Source organism: Eubalaena glacialis, chromosome 10 (genome assembly GCF_028564815.1).
Source record: "Eubalaena glacialis isolate mEubGla1 chromosome 10, mEubGla1.1.hap2.+ XY, whole genome shotgun sequence".
Taxonomy (NCBI): Eukaryota; Metazoa; Chordata; class Mammalia; order Artiodactyla; family Balaenidae; genus Eubalaena; species Eubalaena glacialis.
Genome location: NC_083725.1, coordinates 9,322,578 through 9,346,011, shown reverse-complemented (window position 1 = coordinate 9,346,011; position 23,434 = coordinate 9,322,578). Strand labels below are relative to the sequence as shown.

Genomic DNA, 23,434 nt, shown 5'->3' with positions numbered 1-23,434 from the left:
CTGAAGAAATCAAAGAGGAAATCAAAAAATACCTAGAGAAAAATGGCAATGAAAACACGATGATCCAAAACCTATGGGATGCAGCAAAAGCGGTTCTAGGAGGGAAGTTTATAGCTATACAAGCCTACCTCAAGAAACAAGAAAAATCTCAAATAAACAATCTAACCTTACACTTAAAGGGACTAGAGAAAGAAGAACAAACAAAACCCAAAGTTAGCAGAAGGAAAGAAATCATAAAGATCAGAGCAGAAATAAATGAAAGAGAAACAAAGAAAACAATAGCAAAGATCAGTAAAACTAAAAGTTGGTTCTTTGAGAAGATAAACAAAATGGACAGGCCATTAGCCAGACTCATCAAGAAAAAGAGGGAGAGGACGCAAATCAATAAAATTAGAAATGAAAAAGGAGAAGTTACAACAAACACTGCAGAAATACAAAGCATCCTAAGAGACTACTACAAGCAACTCTATGCCAATAAAATGGACAACCTGGAAGAAATGGACAAATTCTTCGAAAGGTATAACCTTCCAAGACTGAACCAGGAAGAAATAGAAAATATGAACATACCAATCACAAGTAATGAAATTGAAACTGTGATTAGAAATCTTCCAACAAACAGAAGTCCAGGACCAGATGGCTTCACAGGTGAATTCTATCAAACATTTAGAGAAGAGGTAATGCCCATCCTTCTCAAACTCTTCCAAAAAATTGCAGAGGAAGGAACACTCCCAAACTCATTCTATGAGGCCACCATCACCCTGATACCAAAACCAGACAACGATACTACAAAAAAAGAAAATTACAGACCAATATCAGTGATGAATATAGATGCAAAAATCCTCAACAAAATACTAGCAAACAGAATCCAACAACACATTAAAAGGATCATACACCATGATGAAGTGGGATTTATCCAAGGGATGCAAGGATTCTTCAGTATATGCAAATCAATCAATGTGATACACCATATTAACAAATTGAAGAGGAAAAACCATGTGATCATCTCAATAGATGCAGAAAAAGCTCTTGACAAAATTCAACACCCATTTATGATAAAAACGCTCCAGAATGTAGGCATAGAGGGAACCTACCTCAACATAATAAAGGCCATATGCGACAAACCCACAGCAAACATCATTCTCAATGGTGAAAAACTGGAAGCATTTCCTCTAACATCAGGAACAAGGAAAGGATGTCCACTCTCACCACTATTATTCAACATAGTTTTGGAAGTCCTAGCCACGGCAGTCAGAGAAGAAAAAGAAATAAAAGGAATACAAATTGGAAAAGAAGAAGTAAAACTGTCACTGTTTGCAAATGACATGATACTATACGTAGAGAATCCTAAAGATGCCACCAGAAAACTACTAGAGCTAATCAATGAATTTGGTAAAGTTGCAGGATACAAAATTAATGCACAGAAATCTCTTGCATTCCTATACACTAATGATGAAAAATCTGAAAGTGAAATTAAGGAAACACTCCCACTTACCATTGCAACAAAAGGAATAAAATACCTAGGAATAAACCTACCTAGGGAGACAAAAGACCTGTATGCAGAAAACTATAAGACACTGATGACAGAAATTAAAGATGATACCAACAGATGGAGAGATATACCATGTTCTTGGATTGGAAGAATCAATATTGTGAAAATGACTGTACTACGCAAAGCAATCTACAGATTTAATGCAATCCCTATCAAATTACTAATGGCATTTTTTACAGAACTAGAACAAAAAACCTTAAAATTTGTATGGAGACACAAAAGATCCCGAATACCCAAAGCAGTCTTGAGGGAAAAAAACGGAGCTGGAGGAATCAGACTCCCTGACTTCAGACTATACTATAAAGCTACAGTAATCAAGACAGTATGGTACTGGCACAAAAACAGAAACATACATCAATGGAACAAGATAGAAAGCCCAGAGATAAACCCACGCACCTATGGTCAACTAACCTATGACAAAGGAGGCAAGGATGTACAATGGAGAAAAGACAGTCTCTTCAATAAGTGGTGTTGGGAAAACTGGACAGCTACATGTAAAAGAATGAAATTAGAACACTCCCTAACACCATACACAAAAATAAACTCAAAATGGATTAGAGACCTAAATGTAAGACCGGACACTGTAAAACTCTTAGAGGAAAACCTATGAAGAACACTCTTTGACATAAATCACAGCAAGATCTTTTTTGATCCACCTCCTAGAGTAATGGAAATAAAAACAAAAATAAACAAGTGGGCCCTAATGAAACTTAAAAGCTTTTGCACAACGAAGGTAACCATAAACAAGACGAAAAGGCAACCCTCAGAATGGAAGAAAATATTTGCAAACGAATCAATGGACAAAGGATTAATCTCCAAAATATATAAACAGCTCATGCAGCTCAATATTAAAAAAACAAACGACCCAATCCAAAAATGGGCAGAAGACCTAAATAGACATTTCTCCAAAAAAGACATACAGATGGCCAAGAAGCACATGGAAATCTTCTCAACATCACTAATTATTAGAGAAATGCAAATCAAAACTACAATGAGGTATCACCTCACACCAGTTAGAATGGGCATCATCAGAAAATCTACAAACAACAAAGGCTGGAGAGGGTGTGGAGAAAAGGGAACCCTCTTGCACTATTGGTGGGAATGTAATTTGATACAGCCACTATGGAGAGTAATATGGAGGTTCCTTAAAAAACTAAAAATAGAATTACCATATGATCCAGCAATCCCACTACTGGGCATATACCCAGAGAAAACCATAATTCAAAAAGACACATGCACCCCATTGTTCATTGCAGCACTATTTACAATAGCCAGGTCATGGAAGCAACCTAAATGTCCATCGACAGATTAATGGATAAAGAAGATGTGGTACATATATACAATGGAATATTACTCAGTCATAAAACGGAACGAAATTGGGTCATTCTTTGAGACGTGGATGGATCTAGAGACTGTCATACAGAGTGAAGTAAGTCAGAAAGAGAAAAACAAATATCGTATATTAACGCATGTTTGTGGAATGTAGAAAAATGGTACAGGTGAACCCGTTTGCAGGGCAGAAATTGAGACACAGATGTAGAGAACAAACATATGAACACCAAGCGGGGAAAGTGGGGGGGGTGGTGGTGGTGGTGGTGGTGGTGTGATGAATTGGGAGATTGGGCTTGACATGTATACACTGATGTGTATAAGATTGATGACTAATGAGAACCTGCTGTATAACAAAATAAATAAAATGAAATTCAAAAAAAATAAAATAGCCAAAACAAATTTGAAAAAGCTGAATGAAGGTAGAGGACCTACATTTACTGATTTCAAGAATTATCATAAAGCTACAATAATCAAAACTGTATGGTTTTGGCATCAAAATAAACAAGTAGATAAAAGGAACAGAATATAGAGAACAGAAACACACACACACACACGCAAATAGAATTAATTGATTTTTAACATAGGTAAAAGAACAATGACTGGACTTTTTTTTACAAAAACACACACCAAGGAAAACTTCAATCCATACTTCACACTATATACAAAAATTAACTGAAAATGAATTATAGACCCAAATATAAAAACCTGTAAAACTTCCAGAATAAAATATATGGGAGAAAATGTCTATGATCCTGTCTTAAGCAAAACACTTTTGGATATAAGAACAAAGCTACAATTCATAAAAGAAAAACGTGATAAATTGGGCTTCACTAAAATTAAGATCTTTTGCGAATAGAATGAAAAGACAAGCCATGGACTATTTGAAAATCTCATATTTGGTAAAGGAGTTGAATTTAAAATATATAAAGAACCTTGAAATCTCAATGATAGAAAATAAACAAGCTACTTTTTAAAAAATGGGCAAAAATGTTGGATAGACATTTCACCAAAGAAGATTTATGGATGACAAATGACTACATGGAAAGATGCTCATCATTAGTCATTAAGGAAATGCAAATTAAACCACATTGAGATAACATTACACACCTATAAAAATGTGTTCAATTAAAAAGTGGACCATACCAAGTATTGGTGAAGATGTGGAGGAACTGAAAATCTCAAACACTATTTGTTGGAGTGTTAAGATGGCACAATCACTTTGGAAAACAGTTCAGCATTTTTTAAAAAAATTAAACATACCTATCGTATGACTTCACCATTCCACACCTATGTATTACTCAAGAGAAATGAAAGGATATGTTCATACAAAGACTTGTACATGAATGTTCATAATAGTTTTGTTTGTAATAGCCCAAAACTGGAAACAACCCAAATGGCCATCAACAGGGTAAAGGATAAACAAATGGTATTAGTGTGTCCATATATACTAGTGGTAGTAGTAGTAACAGTAGTAACAGTAGTAGTAGTAGTAGTAGTATATCCATTCACTCAATGGATACACTACTCAGCAACAACAAATAATTATTAATAGATGTAACAACATGGAAGAATCTCAAAATACTTGAACCAAGTGATAGAAACCAGACAAAAATGAATACATACTGTACAGTCTCGTTTATATAAAATCTTGAGAATGAAAACAAAAGAAAGAAAGCAGTGGTTACCTAGGAAGAGTGGGGGGAATGGAAGAGTTCTCAAGGGGACAAGATTGTTGTGACGGTTTCATGAGTGTATATATATGTCAAAATTTATCAAAATTACAGTTTAAACATTTTTAGTTAATTGTATATTAATTATATCTCCTTAAAACCCTTTTTAAAACATAAAAAATACATAAACAAATGCCTGTTTACTAAATTGAAAATACTTGCAATCCTGGCACCTTCATGCCTCAAGTGTTCTGCCCCTGCAAAGCATCAACCAAATAGAGATAGAGATAATATAAGCATAGGGTGAAGCCAGAATAAGGGGACCAAAATTTTGACAGAGCCAAAGCCACCATGGGTTTGCTATGTCTTCTTTCTCACTCATACCCCTTCTCATTCCTCTTCCTCTAGCTTCAGGAAGAATAGTAAAAGATCTCTTAAAACACAGCACTAACCATAAAAGGCAAAGTTGATAAATCAAACTTCATGAAAGATAGGAATATCTTCTATCAAAAGATACCATTAAGAATAAGTGAGGGCTTCCCTGGTGGCGCAGTGGTTGAGAGTCTGCCTGCTAATGCAGGGGACATGGGTTCGAGCCCTGATCTGGGAAGATCCCACATACCGCAGAGCAGCTGGGCCCGTGAGCCACAACTACTGAGCCTGCGTGTCTGGAGCCTGTGCTCCGCAACAAGAGAGGCCACGATAGTGAGAGGCCCACGCACCGTAATGAAGAGTGGCCCCCGCTTGCCACAACTAGAGAAAGCCCCCGCACAGAAACGAAGACCCAACACAGCCAAAAATAAATAAATAAATAAATTTATAAAAAAAAAAAAGAATAAGTGAGACATGGTCTGGAAGAAAATAGATATATATATAGAGAGAGATAGAGGTGGAGGTAGAGAAAAAGATATGTGTGTATACATGTATGTATTACCTGTATATATATATATATATATATGTTATACATGTACATATACATACACACATGTATGTATATGGACTTATATGTAGAATTTCTTAAATTCCTCCGAAGGAATAAGAAAACAACTAACAATCCTATTTTTCAAATGGGAAAAATACTTGAATAATTACAAAAGAAGATATCGAAATAGCCAATAAACATATTAAAAGGTGCTCAACATCATTACACATCAGGAAAATGAAAATTAAAACAAAAAGGCAGTCTGCTACAACACCAGAATGGATAAAATAAAAATATTAAGTGTTAATGAGGATGCAGAAAAACTGAAACTCTTGGACATTGTTGATAGCAGTGTAAACTGACCTAAATATTTTTGAAAACAGTTTGACAGTATTTACAAAATCTAAATATATGCCCACTCTGTTATCCAGAAAATCCACATCTAAGTACACATCCAAAAGAAATATTTGCCTACTTTAATCAAAATACATGTTCAAAAATATTTATAGAAACTTTATTAATAATAGGGAAAAACTTGAAACTATCTGTTCATTAACAGACTAAATAATTGTATATTCATATAATGGAACACTACACAGCCTTAAAAAATAATGATCTATCCAATGCAACAGTATAGATGAATATCACAGACTTCATGCTGAGGAAAAGAAGCCAGAAACAATAGAACACATGTTTAGATGAAGTTCAAATATTAATCTATGATAGTAAAGGAATAGTGGCTAGCTCTTGGGGTGGGGGGAAGTTTTTGAAGACAGGTCGTTTTTACTGGAAAAGAGAAAGAGGACACCTTCTAATGTGGATGGAAATGTTTTACATCTTGATCTAGGTTGTGGTTATATATACATATGCAAAAGTTCAATAATCTATACACTTAGATTTGTGCACTTTACTATATGAAAGTTAGACTACAAATTTTTTTAAAGGTTTCTGTTTTCTTTCATTACCTACGTTGTACTGCATACCCAATATACCAAACCACTCCTAAATTCTAGGTCCCCTGAATTCAAGGATCTATTCAGTCTCACCTAAAGTACAGTCCTTCTCTGTATGCTTATTCTTTTCATTGAAGCAACAGAATCAAAGGGCAAAACTAAACATTTATCCAAACTTCCCTTATTTCCTAATAGAAGAACTTTCCTAAGGAAAAATTGATAAGTAAAAATATTTCCCTAGCACTTCACTTGTCATTGTTCTCAAAGAAATTTTACCACTAATGGTGAGTTTAGACCAAAAATTTTCTCTTTTGATTTTTGATTTTTTATATAAAGCTATATTTTCCATTACATAATACTGTGTATTTATAAACTTATCCTGAGTTCAACATCCCTTTCCCATATGCCTCATTATTAGAATGTCCTGGAAATGGGCAGTGCCTGAAAATTCAATAGCAATTGCCTCTCCTAATAAGCAGTAGCTCGGTGCTGCCCTGATAACTAAATGTGAACCCACAACCATCTATTGCTCTGTTACATCCTCCAGACCCGTGTCATCCAATAGAAATAGAATGCAAGGCACCTATATGATTTGAAACTTTCCAGCAGGTACGTTAAAAAACTAAACAGATAAATTCATTTTAATGATATATTTTATTTAACATAATAGATCGAAAGTATGATTTCAGTATGTAATCAATATAAAAAGTTATCAATGAGCTTATTTACATTAGTTTTCATCTTAATTCTTCAAAGATCCAGTGTGTATTTTACACTTACATTGCACACTTACACTGTGTCTCAATTCAGATGATCACATTTCAAGTGCTTGATACCATATATGGCTAGTGACTACTGTATTGGATAGTTCAGCTCCCAATTACCTGGGCCACAACCAAGGTAACCCTTGAAATGAAACTCCAAATTCTGACTCATTAGTCTTGAAATAATATATACCTCCACCCCATATCTTTATAGCCCATAAAATTATATTTCTCTCACCTGGAAGTTCTAATTCACTAAACTATGTCCCTAGGGCTCCATCCACCAAGTCAAAGGTCACCATACTTGCATCTGTCTGAAACCTAACATACTTCCCACTTACTATGGGGGAACTGATCTTGTCATTTTGCCAAGGCCATCAGAACTGATCTTGTCATTTTGCCAAGGCCAACTCAACAAAAGTTTTCACCTCCTACTCTCTTATAAAATGTGATATATCAAAATTATCCTGTGAAAAGTAGCATGAACTTACTGTGAATATATTCATAAATACAATGTGCTAGGTCAACAAACATGTGAAGTAGAATCTTCCAAGAAAGACATGAGTCAAGAAAACATGGCATAAGGGAAAACAAACTGGATTGGGGTTCAAGCTGGGATTTCAGTCCCAGCTTTGGCACCAGGTAGTTTTATGTTCTTGGGCAACATACAAACATTTCTGAGTCTCCAAAGTGTGATGTATTATATAAAGGCACTGGATTAAATGATTCCTAAGTCCCATTCAATAGTACCAACTATTTTTGTAAAATAAAGAAGAAAGAGTTGGGAAATGAGGGTGAAGGAGGATAAATCCACTTGGGAAAGAGTTAAAATCTCTTCTACATATAGAATAGAAAGGAAGCACTGGAGCTTGGAGTCCACACCAAATAATAACAACAACAATAGTAATAGTAATAATAATAAACACTTCAGTAAAAAATCTTGGATCCTATTTCTCAATTTCTAATATTTCTTCAAGAGAAGGTTATTCTGCCCAAGGTTTTCTTCAGGGCAAATTTGACATCCTTATTCCTCAGGCTATAGATTAATGGGTTGAACATGGGCACAACAATGGTATAAAATAGGGAGGACACTTTCCCCTGGTCAAGAGGTAAAATAGAAGGTGGTTTGAGGTACATAAAAGCTCCTGACCCAAAGAAAAGAGAAACTGCAATTATGTGGGAACTGCAAGTACTGAAGGCTTTGGACCTTCCCTCAGTGGAGCTAATGTGGAAAATGCTGAAAAGAATGAAAACCATAAGAGGGAAAAATGGCAACAAAAGGCACCCCAATGCCAATAGTCACAGCAATAAAGACAACTAGTACGTTTATGTAAGAGCTATTGCAGGAGAGCTCAAGGAGGGGAACGATGTCACACATATAGTGATTGACAAGGTTGTCAGCACAAAAAGTCAGAAATACCGTATTTCCTGTATGAGCCACAGCCCCAAAAACCCCCATCCCATAGACCCCCAACAAAAGGAATAAACACACCTGAGGAGACATAGTGACCGTGTACACCAGTGGTTTACAGATGGCGACCTAGCGGTCATATGCCATCGCTGACAGGATGAAGGATTCAGAAAAGAGAAAAAAACAAAAGAAAAAGAGCTGAGTCATACACCCTGCACAGGAAATGATGTTCTTCTTTGGGACAAAACTTGTCAGCATTTTGGGGATGATGGCAGTAGAGAAACTAAAATCTGTGAAGGACAAGTTGAAGAGGAAAAAGTACATGGGAATATGAAGGTGAGAATTCAGTCCAATCAAGGTTATCAATCCCAGGTTCCCCACTACGGTGACCATGTAGAAACCTAGAAACAAGAAGAAGGGGGGATCTGGAGTCCTGGCTGGTTTGTTAAGCCTGCGAGGATAAACTCTGTCACAGAGGAGATATTATCTGCAGCCGTTCTCCTCTAGGAGAATTTGTGAGGGAAAAAGAAGAGTTGTTCAGAAAAAAAGAGGGAAAAAAAACCCCTTCTTGAGAATGGCATTTGAACAGAGAGATTTTTGAACTTCAAGAAGGTGGCATTTCATCATACCTGTGTCTCTCTTTTCATGGTCCCCAAGTACCTTGAACCATCCTAGTAACCTGTGGGTGAAATTTACCTCCAGAGTAAGGGTCCCTTCTGTGCATTTCCTCCATTCTACAGCCCTTGGTCAAGTATGTAAGCCCTTCTCTAGGGTGACTCTTGAGACGTGGAAGCCATTCAACCCTGCCTAGACCTTCCACCTTGGGGCCAGAACTCAGCAGAGCAAGAAGATGAGGTTGTGTGCCCAGGGTGTTTGGCTGGAATGGCTATGGAATTATTATGAGACAATAATAATGGAGTCATAATGTAAAGTTATTAATTAACTTTAAGAAAAAGAAAAGGGACACTTACTGAGCACCAACTAGGGGAGAGGCATTGATCTAAATGCTGTGTGTCATTGTGATTATCCCCATATGACAGATGAGGACACTGGGTTTAAGTGACTTGCACAAGTCCCAGTGCTTCTGAGTTGCAGCAGAAGGTGAATGAATACAGGTCGTCTGGTTCACAGCGTTTGATCTTGTAACCACGCTGCCACAGGACAGACCAGGTCAGCAGGCACTCACCCTCCTTCTGCTTGGAGTCACAGTGCTGTGCTCTACTGGCTCTCATCCATCTCCTTCATGGAGACTCAAATGCCCTGGTGAAAAGAAGGTGAAAACTTGTGTTCAGAGGCCTCTGCTTCTGCTTCTCTACTTTAAGGATCAAAACCTCTAGTTTATCTTGATTCTCTTGCTGAGCAGAAGAACAAGATCTCTGATTGTGGCTTTGCCCCAAGCCTCCTGTCCAGCTTCCGGGGATGAAACAGCATCCTTTCCTAATGCACAGGAGACTAAAGAGTTTTATTCTGGATTAGAGATCTCAGTTGACCTAGTTACAAGAGACTCCCTCAGGATCACTGCTTCAGAGACCACCTTCCCTAAGGAAGAAGAAATGTTTATTTACATCTTTGATAATGCTTGACACGGCTTTTAACAGCCTATTCATTTACAGAGTTTACATTTTTTAAGCACATTTAAGGGCAAAGCAATGTGGGAAAAATAATTCTTGCTACTTTGTTTTGAGCACTTACCATGTACCAAACACTGTATCTGACCCAGGACCCTCATACGAAGGATGCAAAGCAATACACAAATAATTTTATCTCATTAATTCCTCACAACAACCTATTAATAGGCTAGACCTATTAATCTTCACTTTAAAAGGAGACACACACACAGATTGTAGGTTCCAGAATCTTAAGTCAGACTCTGGTCTGTCCAACTCTAAACTTCATAGGGACCAGGGATGTTGCTGGGCTTCTTAAAGATACTTAATGTGTGTTACTGATGACACCCGGTTTGTCTCTAGGCATCAGTCCTGGCTACTGTAAATTGCACACGTTCTCAAATAGTTCTCAGGAAGGAACTTCATTCAAATAGGGACTACAGAGGCAACTTGTACTCTGCACCTCTTACCAGGGGCTTTTATATATTAAGGACGACAGATTTCATAGCCAAGAAATAGATCTTGATGTGGGGAAATTTGAGGTTTGGTGTGCTGGTGGATTAGGGAGGTTTTTGGTCCTGGGTTAATGGCAGAAGTCCTCTTACAAAAGTTATGAAATCAAAATATAAAGGCAGAAGTCTGTCTTCCTTCAAGCAAGTCTAACTAAAATCACTGCACTCAGGCCTGTGTATGTTTATGAGTTTGTGCTCATACATCAGTGAGGACCTACTTCCCCTCAGCTAAGACTCCGCAGTGATGGTGCCTCATCTTTTTGATATACATTTAGAATTTTCCATGTCCCAAAGTAACCCTAATGAATCTCAGTCCCACTGCACAAAAGTTAAAAATGAAGAAAGATAATTCATTAAAGTGAAATTAAAATAGGCTCTCCTTGAGTTCCAAGTACGAAGAAGACTTTGAGGGGTTCTCAGAAAGCTCTTAGGGGATTTTGTTACTTCAGAGACAGTTGCCAGGGCAACCCCATTTCCAAATGCATCTTAAGCAGGGTTTCTCTAAAGCCATGTTACCTGATGCCTTGCTCCAGTACAAGCAGAAAGCAAAAGCAAAAGCAAAAAAAAAAAAACCTGTTTTGTTTTTCTATTTGTATAGTACTGTCACCTTTCCAAAACTTCAATCTCTGAGAATGACTTTCTTCTATTTATTTCTAACTTAAATTATATATTATACATAAAACATCACAGGGCATGTGAAGATTTACATATGATAAAATGTCTTTGCAAATACGTCTCGTGCATGTGCATTAGCTCTCAGACTTCTGGTAGTCCATTGGAGTTGTACAAGTATGGTCCCAAACCAATCCCTACCTATCATAGGATTCCCAGCTTCGTAAGAAGCACAAACCTGACCAGCGAGAAAAGATGGCATCTGAGAGGGCTTCACGTGAAATAGTCTCCATTAGCTCCTGACAAAGGAGATAGAATTAAATTCATCTTTCAGTAGTCATATGGGCCTGTATAATACTTAATGTTAAATTGTTTTTAATAAATGTATTTGACAATGTAATATGTGAGGTTCAGGGATGCAAGAAAACATGATTCATGCCAGAAGGAAGCTTACAGTCTAATAGTGCCTCTTAACCTTTCATACTGTTTTGTTTTCTTAAATTCTCTATGAGCTCAATTGTTTCATGGCTTCAACAGTCCCTCCATGTAAATGGCTCTCAAATTTGTGTCGTTAGTTTTCAATTCCCTATTAAGCTCCTTTCCTGTGTATCCAAACTTTTTCTGGATATTTCCAAGAGGCCGTCCTGTGGTCATCCCTGAACTCACTGAGAACAAGGATGAACACATTTTCCTTTCTGTCTTTTCAACCGCTCCATTATTTATCTGGGTATCACCAATGGTTAGGAAGTAGAAAGTAGAATTCATAAGGCTAGATTCTAAGTCCTGGTTTTCTAGGACAGTCCCAATTTGCACTTACTGTCCCAGAAAAATTAGTAGTTTCCTTCCACTCTGAAATATACCCTAGTTGAATGAGAAGTACTCAGAGCATGAATTTTGGAATCTGGTAGACCTCAGCACAAACCCTGGTTCTACTACTTAGTAGCTATGTGATCTTGAGAAATTTGTTTAGCCTTTCTATGAGTTTCCAAATTTTTATCTTAAAATTAGTAAAATAACCACAACTCAAAGTGTTGTTTTAATGAGTAAATGAGGCACCTTCTGGCACAAAGAAGATACAAAAAGAAGCTAATTCATTATTATTATTAAAAAACAATTTATATGTTATATATTACTCTATTAAATAAATAACATTTATTATAATAATAGTAATAACTATATCTTTGGGTGAAATTGGTTTCAGAATAGGCTAGAACAGAAGGCAGAGAAATCAATTTAAAAACTTTACACAAGCAGTAGAAACAGAAAAAGATGAACAGGGCCACATATTAGGATATTATGATGAAATGCCAAACAGGATTTAGTGTCTCTATGGCTTGAGAGAGAAAAACGGAGAGGAAGAAGCACAAATCGTATTTGATTAAGTTTTCAAGCTCAGGGAAACAGGAAATGGAAAAATAAGGAAACGACAAAGAAAAGAAGGTAGAAAATTGAAACTCAAGAGATTGAATGAAAGGGATTAAGATACAATTCGGGGAATCATCTGAATAGAGATGATTACAGAAAAATGGGAAAATTGCTGCAAGGAGGAGCGTTTAAAGACAACAGCAAATTAAATACAACCTTCCAAAAATGCCAACACACAGATAATGGGAAAAGAAAATTGACCAGGGAAATGTCAAAATAAGGCAAACTTAGTGGTTAAGAGCAAGAACTGGAGAAAACAAACCTAGAATTAAACCCCAACCGTATTCTTTATGTCCTGGCAAACCCGAGTAAGTCACTTAACCTAATTAAGACTCAGCGTCCCAATCTAAAAAACAGGATAACAATACCAAACTTGTAGATATCTGTGATGGTTAAATTTTACTCCAGTGAATATTCACATAGTAAATATTAGCTGAGTCTATAAAATGTCACACAGGCCAAAAGTAGGGAAAATGTCAAGAGTAAGGGATAAATAATGTTACCAAAGTCCAAGGGGGAAAAAAACTCGAAAAATAACCTTGAACTAAGTCATTCTCTTGCAAGTGTATTCACTTATTTTTCCATATAACTTTTACTGTCTTTAGTCTGATACAACTTACAACTGTTCATTGGTTATTTCAAGACTGTATTCCATAAACCCCAACTAGGTTAAAAGCTTCTTCAGGGAAAATTCTTAATCCTATAGCTTTGTGGTACACTAACACTCAGTACCTGCCTATCAGTGATGAATACATTATAGATGTTCCTTATTACCGTACCCTACCCCCTTCTTATTTTTCCATTTCCGTCATCCTGCTCCTGTTCCCCTGAGCTTGAAAACTTAATCAAATATGATTTGTGCCTCTCCTCTCTGTTGTTCTCTCTCAAGCCATTAGAGATACTAAATCCTGTTTGGCATTTCATCATAATATCATAATATGTGGCCCTGTTTATCTTTTTCTGTTTCTACTGCTTGTGTAAAGTTTTTAAATTGATTTCTCTGCCTTATGTCCTAGCCCATTCTGAAACCAGTTTCATTAGTTATTACTATTACTATAATAAATTTTATTTATTTAATAAAATAATATATACCATGAATTGTTTTTTAATAATAATGGTAGAACTTGCTGAAAGTAATGCATTTTAACAATTTATTTCTTACAAGTAGTGCATTTATATTTTAGAAAAATTATAGGATATATATTAACATAAAGTAGAAAATAAAAGCCATCCACTCATAAATAATCACTGTTAATATTTCGGTGCGTGATGTTTGATGTTAGATCATATTGTATATACTACCTTGAAGCATTTTCATCGGGTCATTTGTAGAGATGTGGATGGACCTAGAGTCTGTCATACAGAGTGAAGTAAGCCAGAAAGAGAAAAACAAATATCATATATTAATGCATATATGTGGAATCTAGAAAAAAGGTACAGATGAACCTATTTGTAGGGCAAGAATAGAGACATAAACGTAGAGAATGGACATGTGGACACGGGGCGGGGGGTGGGATGAATTGGGAGGTTAGGTTTGACATAAATACACTAGCATGTATAAAATAGATGGCTAGTGGGAACCTGCTGTATAGCACAGGGAGCTCAGCTCAGTGCTCTGTGATGACCTAGATGGGTGGGATGAGGGGGTGGGAGAGAGGTCAAGAGGGAGGTGATATAGGTATACATATAGCTGATTCACTTCATTGTACAGCAGAAACTAACATAACATTGTAAAGCAATTTTACTCCAATAAAAAGTAAACTATATATTATTGGCATCTTTATGTGCCAGTAAATAAACTTCAACAGCATTGTTCTTAATGGTTTTATAATATGCCTTCAGTGGATGTACTATCATTTAGTATGTCAGTTCTTTGTTTGACATTTGTTATGTCCAATTTTGACTAAGATAAATACTGCTGAGTTGAATGTGCATTTTTACAAACCTAACCATTTATTTTCTGAGGATAAATTCCTAGAAGTTAAATTGGTAAGTCTAAAGATATACCCTCTGTTAAGAATATTGCTGAAATGTTCTCATGAAAGGTTCAGTTACACTCCTATGAGCAATGTATAAGCGTTTCTTTTCCCCCATGTCTATCCTAACAAGTTCCTAACAAATTGAGCCAATTTGATGCTAAAAATGCCATCACATTAATTCGTATTTCTGTAAGTAACGTTGGGCTTTAGGAATTTAGTTTTATGTTTCTTGGCCTGGGCCCTTCATATGTTGTATTTGAGTATTTAAATCTACTTTATTGGGGTATAATTGACATACAATAGAATGAACCCAGTTTATGGATTTATACAGTTCATTGATTTTTAACAAATGTATAATCCCATGCAACCACCACTCGATCAAGATACATACCATTTTCATTACCCTAAAAAGTTCTCTGGTATAATGAATGATCCCCCACTCCTGGTCCTGGTGACTTCTGATTTCAGTCACTATATATTATTTTTGCCTGTTTTTGGCATTTATAAAAATGTAATCATACAGTATGTACTCTCTCGTGTTAAGTTTCGTTCACTCAGCATAGTTTTGAGATGAATTCATGTTGTTGCATGCTTTGGTAGTTCATTCCTTTTTTATTGCTGAGGAATGTTCAATCATATGAATATACCACAATTTGTTTACTCATTCACCAGTTGAGGGAAATTTATATTGTTTACAGTTTGAGACTAACATAAATAACGCTTCCATGAATATTCAGCCACATATGTTTCCATTTCACTTGGGCAGATATCCAGGAGCAGAATCACTACATTATATGAAACATGTATTTTTTTATTCTATTAAAATCTGCCAAAGTGTTTTCCAAAGTGGTTGTGCCATTGTACACTCCCACCAGCAATAAATGAGAATTCCAGATGCTCACCAGTACATGGAATTGTCAGTATTTTAAATTTTGTCATTCTGTTGGCATGCAGTGGCATCTCATGATTTTATTTGCATTTCCCTGATTATTAATGATATTGATTCTCTTTTCATGTCTGATTAGCCATTTATATATCTTATTTGGCTATTTATATATTTCTTACTTGGCTACTGTGTTTTCTTGTTATTGAGTTATAAAAGTTCTTAATATAATCTGGGTATAAGTATTTTGCATATATTTTGAAAATATTTTCTCCCAGTTAGTGGCCTGCTTTTCATTTTCTTAGTGTATTTCAAGGAACAGAGTCTCAGTTTTTATGAAATCCAATTTATATTGTGGTTAGTGCATTTTTGTTCTATCTAAAATTCTTTGTCTGGCCAAGGTGGTGAAGATATCTTTTCTGCTATGTCTTTTTCTAGACTTTTACTGGTTTTGCCTTAATATTTAGGTCAGTATCCCATTTTGAGTTAATTTTGCTTAACTTTTTATTTTGGAGCATTTCAAATGATGAAAAGTAAACAGAAGAGTATAATAAATCTCTCCGTATCCCTCCTAGTTTCAACAATATCAGCATCATGACAATCTTATATCATCTCTACCTCACTGGCTTCCTAACCTCAATCGATGATGATGGTGACAGTTCTTTCCGAGGTAAAATTTATGTACACTGAAACACACAAATCTTAGCTGTATCATTTTTAACAAAAAGATACACCTCTGAAACTCACACCATTATCTTAATATAGAACATTTCAATCATTCCAGAAAATTTCCCTTGTTCCATGCTGGTAATCTCATTCCGCCTGGGAAAACTACTAGCCTGATTTTCTTTCACCTTAAATTAGCTTTGCCTCTTCTATAACTTCATAAAATGAGTCACACATTTTGTGGGGTTTGATCTGGCTTCTTTTGCTCAGCATAATTTCTGTAGATCATATGGTAAATCTATTTTTAATTTTTTGAGGAACCTCCCTATTGTTTTCCATAGTGGCTGAACAAATTTCATTCCCACCAACAGTGTACAGGGGTTCCTTTTTCTCCACATTCTCACCAACACTTGTTATCTCTTGTCTTCTTAATAATAGCCATGCTAACAGGTGTGAGATGATATCTCAGTATGGTTTTGTTTGCATTTTCCTGATGATTAGTGATGTTGACGTAACTGTTTGGCCACTTGGATGTCTTCTTCAGAAAAAAATGTCTATTTAGTTCCTCTGCCCATTTTTTTTTTAAATTTTTATTTATTTTTTTATGGCTGTGTTGGGTCTTCGTTTCTGTGCGAGGGCTTTCTCTAGTTGCTGGCAAGTGGGGGCCACTCTTCATCGCGGTGCGCGGGCCTCTCACTATCGCGGCCTCTCTTGTTGCGGAGCACAGGCTCCGGACGCGCAGGCTCAGCAATTGTGGCTCACGGGCCTAGTTGCTCCGCAGCATGTGGGATCTTCCCAGACCAGGGCTCGAGCCCGTGTCCCCTGCATTGGCAGGCAGACTCTCAACCACTGCGCCACCAGGGAAGCCCTGCCCATTTTTTAATCATATTTTGTTATTGAGTTGTATGAATTCTCTATATATTTTTATATTAACCCCTTATCAGATATGTGACTTACAAATATTTTCTCCCATTCTGTAAGTTGCCTTTTTATTTTGTTGATTGTGTCTTTTGCTCTGCAGAAGCTTTTAAGTTTGATGTAGTCCCATTTGTTTTTGATTTTTGATTTTGTTGTTTATGCTTTTGGGGTCATAGCCAAAAAATCATTGCAAGACCAGTGTCGAGGAGATTCTTCCCTATATTTTCATCTAGACGTTTTATGGTATCAGATCTTATCTTTAAGTTTTTTAAGTTAAAATTAATTTTTGTGAGTGGTATAAGATAGTGGTCCAGTTTCATTGTTCTGCATGTATTTATCCAGTTTTCCCAACAACACTTCTTGAAGAGACTATCCTTTCCCCATTCTTGGCTCCCTTGTCAAATACTAATTGATTGTATATCCGGGGGGTTAATTCTGGGCTCCCTGTTTTGTTCCGTTGATCTATGTGAACATGGTATGCCTTTTCCTTTGTGTCTTTGATTTCTTTCAACAGAGTCTTGTAGTTTTCATTGTACAGATCTTTCACTTCCTTGGTTAAACTTATTCCTATATACTTTATTGATTTTGATGCTGTTGTGAATGGTATAGTTTTCTTTATTTCCTTTTCAGGTGTGTATAGAAATGCACTGATTTCTGTATGTTAATTTAATATCCTGCAACTTTACTGAAATTATTGGTTAGTTCCAAAAATTTGTTGGTTGATTCTTTGGGATTTTCTATATACAAAATCGTATCATCTGCAAATAGCAACATTTTTACTTCTTTTCTGATTTGGATGTCTTTTATTTCCTTGTCTTGCCCAATTGCTCTAGCTAGGATTGAATAAGAATGACTAGGATTGAATAAGTACTGCATTGAATAAGAGTGGTGAGACTAGACATGCTTGTCTTGTTCCTGAAATTAGAGGGAAATCTTTCAATTATTCTCCATTGAGTGTGTTAGCTGTGGCTTTGTCGTATATGGCCTTTACTAAGTTGAGATTTGTTCATTCTATACCTAATTTGTTGTATTATCATGAAAGAATGTTCTATTTTGTCAGATGCTTTTTCTGCCTCTACACTGATGATCATGTGATTTTTATCTTTCATTCTATTAATGTGATATATTTCGTTTATTGATTTGCATACGTTGAACCACCTTTGCATCCCAGGGATAAATCCCACTTGGTCATGGTGTGAAAACCTTTTAATGTGTTCTTGAATTTGGTTTGATAATATTTTGTTGAGAATTTTTGCATCTATATTCATCAAGGATATTAGTCTATAGTTTTCTTTTCTTATAGAGTCCTTATTTGGCTTTGGTATCAGGGTAATACTGGCCTCATAGAATGAGTTTGGGAGTATTCCCTCCTCTTCAACTTTTTGAAAGAGTTTGAGAAAGATTGATATTAATTCTTCTTTAAATGGTAGAATTTGCCAGTAAAGCCATTTGGTCCTGGGGTTTTCTGTATCAGGAGGTGTTTGATTACTGATTCAATCTCTGCTCATTATTGGTCTGTTCAGATTTTCTATTTATTCCTGATTCAGTCTTGGTAGTTTGTGTGTTTCTAGGAATTTGTCCAGTTCTTCTACGTTATCTAATTTATTGGCATATAATTGTTTATAGTTTGCTCTTATGATCCTGTGTATTTCTGTACATGTGATGAAGACATTACAAATGTCTTCTCTTTCATTTCTAATTTTATTTTTTGAGTCCTTTTTCTTTTTTTCTAAGTTAATCTAGCTAAAGGTTTGTCAGGTTTGTTTATTTTTTCAAAGAACCTGCTCTTAATTTCATTGAGCCTTTCAATTGTTTTCACTGGTCTTTATTTCATTAATTTCCATGTAGATCTTTATCATTACATTTCCTCTGCTAACTTTGGGTTTAATTTGTTCTTCTTTTTTTAGTCTTTTGAGGTGTAGAGTTAGGCTGTTTATTTGAGATCTTTCTAATTTCTTTCTTTTATTGAAGTATAGTTGATTTACATTATTATATTAGTTTCAGGTGTGCAACATAGTGATTCAATATTTTTATAGATTATACTCCATTTAAAGTAATTACAAAATAATGGCTATATTTTCCTGTGCTGTACAATATATCCTTGTTGCTTATTTATTTTATACATGGTAGTTTGTATCTCTTAATCTCCTACCCCTATATTGCCCCTCCCCCTTCCCTCTCCTCACTGGTAACTAGTAGTTTGTTCTCTGTATCTGTGAGTCTGTTTCTGTTTTGTTACATACATTCATTTGTTTTATTTTTTTAGATTCCACATATAAGTGATAACACAGAGTACTTGTCTTTCTCTGTCTGACTTATTTCACTAAGCATAATACACTCCAGGTCCATCCATGTTGTCGCAAATAGCAGAATTTCATTCTTTTTATGGCTGAGTAATATTCCATTCTATATATATATATATATATATACACATATATATATATATCTTACATCTACTTTATCCATTCATCTCCTGATGGATCTAATTTCTTAATATATGTATTTATTGCCATAAACTTTCCTCTCAGAATTGTTTTTGCAGGATCCCATGGGATTTGATATGTTGTATTTCCATTTTCATTTGTTTCAGATAATTTTTCTCTTTTGATTCTTCTTTGACCCATAGTTGATCAGAAGTGTGTTGTTTAGTTTCCACATATTTTAGATTTTCTAGCTTTCCTCTTGTTACTGATTTCTAGTTTTATACCATTGTAGTCAGAAAAGATAAAAAAAAAGGGGGGGGAGAAAATAAACAAATAAAACCCAAGACAAATACCAAAGTCAAAAACTAACAAGCAGCAACAACAACAATCAAAAGAAAAAAAAAGAAAACAAACAAAACCCTAAGACAAATGTTAAAAGCAAAAAACAAACAAACAAAACAAAAATGAAAAAAGAAGCAAACAAAAAAGAAGAGAACAACCAAACAAATAAAAGAACCCCAAAACAAAAACAAACAATAAAACTAAACTAAAAACAATAAACAAGTCAAAAGCAGAAAGCAAACCAGTTACGTGGAGATTTTCTTGCCTTTTTGGAAGTCTGAGGTCTTCTGCCAGTGTTCAGTAGATGTTCTGTGAGAGTCGTTCCACATGTAAGTGTATTTTTTATGTATCTGTTGGGAGAGGGTGAGCTCCATGTCTTACTCCTCCACCATCTTGAAGGTTCTCCCTGTAGTCAGAAAAGATAGTTGGTATAATTTCAATCTTCTTAATTTTGCTAATGTTTGTTTTGCATCCTATCATATGGTATATTCTGGAGAATGTTCCATGTGCACTTGAGAAGAATGTGTATTCTGCTGCTGTCGGATGTTCTGTATATGTCAAGTTCATTTAGTCTAAAGTATGCTTCAATTCCAGTGTTTCTATGTTGATTTTATGTCTGGAAAACCTATCCGTTGCTCCCAGTGGGGTATTAAAGTCCCTTACTATTATTGTGTTGTTGTCCCTTCAGATCTGTTAGTATTTACTTAGTAGATTTAGGTGCTCTGATGTTGTGCATATATATTTATGGTTATCATATCTTCTTGATGTAGTGACTCCTCTATCATTATGTAATGACCTTTTTTGTCTCTTATTATTATTTTTGGTTAAACTCTATTTTGTCTGATATATGTACCGCTATCCCTGCTTTCTTTTGGTTTCCACTTGCATGGATATCTATTTCCACCCTTTCACTTTGAGCCTATGTGTGTCTTTAGAGCAGAAATGAGTCTCCTGTAAGCAGCATATAGTTGGGTTTTATTTTTATCTATCCAGCCACTTTGTGACTTTTGATTGGTAAATTCAGTCTATTTATATTTAGAGTAATTACTGATATGTAAGGATCTTACTACTGCCATCATACTATTTGCCTTCTGGTTGGTTTGTATCTCCATTGTTTCTTTTTCCTTCTTTTTCTGCCTACCTTTTTAAATTGGTAGTTTTCCATGGCAGTATGCTCAGTCTCCCACTTTTTTTATTTTTCAAGAATCTACTCTAGATTTTTGCTTTGTGGTTACCACAAGACCTACATAAAACATCTCATAGATTAAACAATCCATTTTACGCTGATAGCAACTTATCTTCATTCACCTACAAAGGCTCCACCCTTTTACTTCTCTTCTGCTGGAGAGGATGCTGCTGCTGCTGCTGCTGCCAAAAGTTCAGTCCCTTTCAGAGTGGATCTAGGGAATATGCCCACCTTGATGAGTTCCTTCCTCTCCTCTGCATCAAAAGTCATATGTCTCACTCCAGTGGCTTCCAGAGTCACCTGTCAGGCAGGCTGCAGTGTCATCAGATGTTTTGACAACATGCTTTACAGAAGAAGAAAATGGAGTAATACATTTTAGATACTCAAAAAATTAAATGTGAACCAAGGAAGATTAATTTTTCTATAGCCAATCTGATTTCAAGTATAAAAGCTGCAGATACACTGCTATTAACTGATTAAAAACACAGGGGATCTTGTTGCCATGAACAAACTTTAGATAACCAAAATTACTAAACAGACATGGGTAGCATTAAGTATTTTTTAACCTTTAAATCTAAGAAGGGTGTTTGCCAGGGGTTGGGTGTGGGGGAAATGGAGAGATGTTAGTCAAAGGTACAAATTTTCAATTATAAGATGAATAAGTTCTGGGGATCTAATGTACAGCGTGGTGCCTATAGTTAATAATACTGAATTACACACTTAAAATTTGCTAATAGAGTAGATTTTAAGTGTTCTCAGCATGAAGAAAAGGTAACTATGTGAGGTGATGGATATGTTTATTAGCTTGATTGTGGTAATCATTTCACAATATATATATATATGTCAAATCATCACATTGTACACCTAAAAAGCCACATGTACAACTTAAATATATATAATTTTTATTTGTCAATCATATCTCAATAAAACAGTAAAAATAATAAAATGAAAAATATAAAACTAAGAAAGGTTAATTACCAAAAAATACAGTAAAGTTTATTCTATTTTGATGAAAAAAACAGTTAACTAAAATTACAGGCTTTTTTTTTTTTTTTAACTAAATTCAGTGAATTTGGTTATGGGGAAATGTCCAATACAAAAAGATATAAAATAAAGCCTTTTAATAATAAAGACCATAAATATAGTTTATTGTACATAAAGATGAAAACTAATGATGGATAGTAACCAGGATGGTAGTTACTGATGGCAAAGGCAATGATGTTGGTGAAGGTGATGATGATATTCATGGTAATGACTGATGTGGTCAAGGTAATGATGATGATGATAATGATGAAGCTAAAAATGTCCTAGTGCTGACATGAGGTTCCAAACGTACCAGGCTACAGGGTAACTCTCCCATTAGAAGAAAAATTAACACACCTGGGAGGTAAAACATCTTTCATACTGCAAGAGTAAACCCAGACTAATTGCTCATTCAATGAGGACCCAGTCTCTGGAGTGGCTGCATTCCAGGAGAAATTCTACCTATATATAAACATACTCAGTGCTCCCAATCTCAGTGACCCATTTCTATGACTGTGTTCACCCCTTTCACTGGAAATAGATGTAAATCTTGTAGCTTTCTATTTTCTGGTATTTATTTCTTGATCACTGAAAACAAAGTACCTCCTAAGATTTCCAGGTAACAATGTTCCAGTTTTCCTCAACACAGGTATTCAATTATAGTTTTAAGGCAATTGTGTAAGATGAGAACAAAATAACTTCCATGAATTACCATTTCTACTACAGACCTTTTATATATACTCTTTTCAATCATATATCCCCCTTCTCTTGGTGCTTTTCCCCCACTTGCAAAGGAAATATAGTTGTTTTCTTAATTCTGATCGTTGTCATTAGCAGCAATTCTGAGCTTCTGGTGAGATGATAAAACTAGTGGTAAGATTTTTAGCAACTAATAAGAAATTTTGAGCTCATTTATAACATTAGCTAGAAGATTACAGGAATAAAACTTAGATTTCTGTTGCCAACAATTTTCTATTCATTAGAAAAGGTTTTCATGTCAAGAGTCAGGAAATAAAATCTCTGCTTTTTAACAATATTCTGTTGTATAAGGAACTTTGATTCCTGGTAATGATATATTTTTGTGGATTTTCTGTTCCTTATTTTTGGAGACTCCAATTTGAGGGAAGGGGATATGAAAGATATCTTTTAAATCTACTGTCACTATCTAGATGAAATTTGTCTATCTCTTTTTTTAAAAAATTGAAATACAATTCAAAATTCTGTTACTAGTTACTCACTAGTTATCTCACTGCCAAT

The 23,434-nt window shown here is 35.4% G+C and overlaps 1 pseudogene; it reads right to left on the bottom strand.

Annotated features, from left to right (window-relative positions):
- Positions 1 to 8,162: 8,162 nt before the first annotated feature.
- Positions 8,163 to 9,248, bottom strand: LOC133099778 (olfactory receptor 8B12-like; annotated as a pseudogene).
- Between the last annotated feature and the right edge of the window lie 14,186 nt (positions 9,249 to 23,434).